The sequence below is a fragment of the Neopelma chrysocephalum genome, unplaced genomic scaffold, assembly GCF_003984885.1.
Source record: "Neopelma chrysocephalum unplaced genomic scaffold, ASM398488v2 Primary Assembly neopelma1_23, whole genome shotgun sequence".
Taxonomy (NCBI): Eukaryota; Metazoa; Chordata; class Aves; order Passeriformes; family Pipridae; genus Neopelma; species Neopelma chrysocephalum.
In genome coordinates this window covers 9425156-9429078 of record NW_020897691.1, presented here as the reverse complement: position 1 = coordinate 9429078, position 3923 = coordinate 9425156, and positions in this window count along the sequence as shown.

Here is a 3923-nt window from a genome sequence, read left to right as displayed (position 1 = left end):
AGGGAGCGGCACCGCCCTCCGCCACAGCGGCGGCTCCCTGCGGCCTAAGCGGGGATTGTCAGCTGCTCCAGACTTCCAGCCTGGGCGCTCGGGGGGGCGGTGGCGGCGCCGGCGGCTTTTCCGCGGCATCCTCGTGTCCAGCCGGGCGCCCCCCATGTGAGCGCGGGCCAGGCAGGAGCGCCAGGGGGCTGCGGAAGACAGAATTGATGTGCGTGGTTTTGCTGGTTTGGTTGGTTCTTCTTTAGCATATTCTACGCTTTAATTGTAATTGGTTCCCTACCGAGAATTTGTGCGGCACAGAGGTCTCCAAGAGTGCAACGAGGACTCTACTGACTAACGCAAGCCCAGCAAGGGGAACAGAGGAATGCTGACACGGGCGTCTGTGGCGCGCTTCTCCAAAATAGTGAGGGAAGTTTGAAAAGCTAACACTCGTGTTTGAAAACAGTAGCAAGTTTCTGAGGAAGGAGCCCCAAGGGATGAGTCACAAATGTTCCAGGCAGGACTTGGTTTACTGTTTTCTCAGCACTGTGGTAAACTATGAAACATATTCTGGCCTCTCTTTCTCTGCCAATGTGTGAATCATAAATAAAAAGCGTGATTGTTAATCAACTTGTATAGTTTTGAACTAGGGGGGATATGTCGCAGCCATCCTCTATTAATGCACTTGAGAAATATGTGGGCAGATCTGCTTCCACAAGCAAAACAACATTTGTTTTAAACAGATTAATTACAGTCTTTTAATAAGGTCTTTGTTCAAAGTCTCAGGTTGATTCACTGGTAAAAATTTTTTAATTATGTTTACACATTTACACCGTAAGAAGAAGGATGAGGCAAAAATAATCTCTTTGCCCACCTTTCTGTGTAAACATGAAAATGTTGTGCTGGATGGAATGAGTGATCCATTTGCTGTTGTCTCTGACAGCGTCTAAGAGGTATCAAAAGTTTCAGAAATTTTGTTGAAGAGTTAAAAATAGTGAAGCTTTCCAGATCCTTCTTTGTATGCAGCACTGCTCTTCCTGCTGCTGAGGACATTGCGGCTCCATCTGAAGTCTTTGTCACTGCCCATGAAGAGTCAGTAGATAAGGACACTCAGCCTGATTTTATCTTTACAGACTGGGGGTGAAAAGAGTGGGCTGTACTGCACGAGCATTCTAGCTTGCAAAGTCTTGGACTCCAGTGTTAATTGTGTTTCAAGGTGCAATAGGGATTTGCTCTCTGAGGTTGCCAAATTAACACTGCACTTGGTGAAAACTAAGCCCAAAGACAAGTTTCCCATTAATGTGGTTTCAAAGAGAGATCCAAAGCTATGCTAAAATACTGTATGCTCTTAAGGTATTAGGACAAGGAAACCATGTTTTTATGTCACAATATCATGAAATAGTGCATGTGGTATTAAAGAGAATGTTTTTGAGAGGTATGAGAAAGATGATGGAGAGCTGTTTTGGACAACTGTCTCCTCAAGACTTTCCATTTAATGTTCATTTGTGTACTATGATCTTTTATTTCTTTATTGGCTTATCTCCTGATGGCTATTAACAATCATAATGCTGTGACTAGAAAGTGGTGGAAAAAATGAGGAAATGTCAGAATATTTGAAAAGTTTCTTTTAAATTTCATGAAAATAATATTTTCCTCAAAAAAATTCGCAACAAATGTAGTAGTATCCTAGATTTCTGGATGTTTATATGCTGAAATGTGTGGCCTTGAAAAAAACCCAAACAACCCAAAATGAGGTTGGCATGATTCATCTTTCTTAAAGATTTTATATTAAACCCTTCAGAAGAATACATTTTTCCACCTTTCAGCAGTTAACAACATTTAGATTAGGGTTTAAGAATCCAGACAGAGACTTTCAAATTTTGTCTCCCTGACACAATGTGTTGTTTTGCTTTGATTATTTCCATTGCACAAATAGAACAAACAAATCCAGTTAGACTTTTTTCCTAAAATTTGTTAAGAAAACATTTACGATACTCTGACCAGATACACATATTTTGAAATATATGTATATTCTCATGTCCTAATTTTAAGTCAATAGATTTAGTCCATGCATGATTTTGAAAGTTTAAATTTCATTTAAATTGTGTTAAGAGCCCCTGTAGCAATATGTTTCTATGATTTCCATAGGGGTTGACTTGGGAATTACATACATTCAAAATGGCAACACTTCCTTCAAACGTGAGACAGCTTGAGGCTACATCACAATAAGAAGCTGAACTGTGGTTTGCTGCCCTTAAGGTGATTAATATTAACCTAAGGATTAGTCTGGTATTTTGCAGAGCTCGAAAGGGGTTATCTGTTAACTGGATTCAAGATAGCGTGCAGGACTTTCACTGCTGCGACCACGGGTTCGAGTCCCCGGTCTCCTGGCCTGATGGAGGTCGTTAGCCCTGTGCGGCCATCCATCTATGAGAAGGACACTCTAAACAAACCTACGTCCTGAGGACCTCACTGCCATTGTCCAAGCTTGCTTGGCCCCGGCAGATGAACCTTAGGATTAAAGGGTGGGCTCAGTTCAGCGCAGGCTGTGTCTCACCTAAAAAATCCATTGCGCAGGCTGGAAAGGTAAAAAGACCTTTCCCCAAATCTTCGTTCGCGAAGATGGGCCATTATTCTACATGTATTTGAGAACCTGAAGCCACTGTAACTGAAATGCTGAAATGAATTTTACAAATTATAATCTAAGTCTACTGACCTTTTTTTCCTTTGCTCTAGCTTTCCTTTACCTATATCAATTATTTTGTCAAGTGTGTTTTGTCTTTCCATTAAATTTGGAGATCTAGTGGACAAATAAAAAATATAACTGTAATGCCATACATTATGTTTATGCATTTATTATTTGTTTCTGACACGGTTTTGAAAAATTATATTGAAAGGATTGTTAAGAAGGGCAATTTTGTAATACTTTAACACAATTTTGTACTGAAGTCAAAGACTGCTAATGTTTCCAAACTTCATTACTTCAAAATTGCAGTGCTATATTCTTTGGGTAGCTACGGGAACGAACTTAAAGCTCCAGCAGTACCTCCCGTGGGTTCAGCAGAAGCTGGGCAGAGTAATGAACACCTGCCTGCCCAGGCTAGGCTGAGTATTTAGGGCATCCCCGAAGAGTCGGTGCACACGTTCTAAAAGCAGCCTCCAGCAGCGCCCTTCCCCACCCAGGAGCTGTACCTGCTCCCTTGGAGCATTCCTAACTTATGAAATTATTTATCATATGTTGGACTTCAAGAAAAATCACGGGCAGTTCCGCGTGACAAAATGCAACACGTAGAGCTGCAGATTAAGCATTACAATTCACAGAGCTTTATACTTTTTATTTGAAGCAGCAAAAACGAACATGCTTGTTTTAAAACAAGGGCTCCAGAAGCCCCTTTTGATGCTATTCGGCACCGGGTGCCCTTGTGTCTGGCGGAGCGGGCAGGCTCAGCAGCTGAGATCCGCCCGGGGTACTTGCCCTCTACAGAGCCCAGGGACTGCACTCTGCCCCGGAGCGGGAGCCGTTCGCCCCTTAAACCCAAATACAGAGCACCTGTAGCCACTGGGTGTGGGCGAAGGTGGCTTGGTTTGGCGTTCAGAATCACAGAATATTCAGACTTGGAAGAGACCCACAAGGATTGTGTCCGACTGCCGCCCCTGCACAGGACACCCCAAGAGTCACACCATGTGCCTGAGAGTATCACCCAAACGCGTCTTGAACTCTGAAAGGCTTGGTGCTCTGACCACTTCCCTAGGGAGCCTGTTCCAGTGAAGAACCTTTTTCTAATATCCAACCTAAACTTCGCCTGACACAATTTCGGGCCGTTCCCTCAGGTCCTGTCAGTGGTCACCAGAGAGGGGAGATCAGTGTCTGCCCCTCCTCTTCCCCTCGTGAGGGAGTTGTAGACTGCGACGAGGTCTCCTTTCACCCTCCTCCGGGCTGAGCA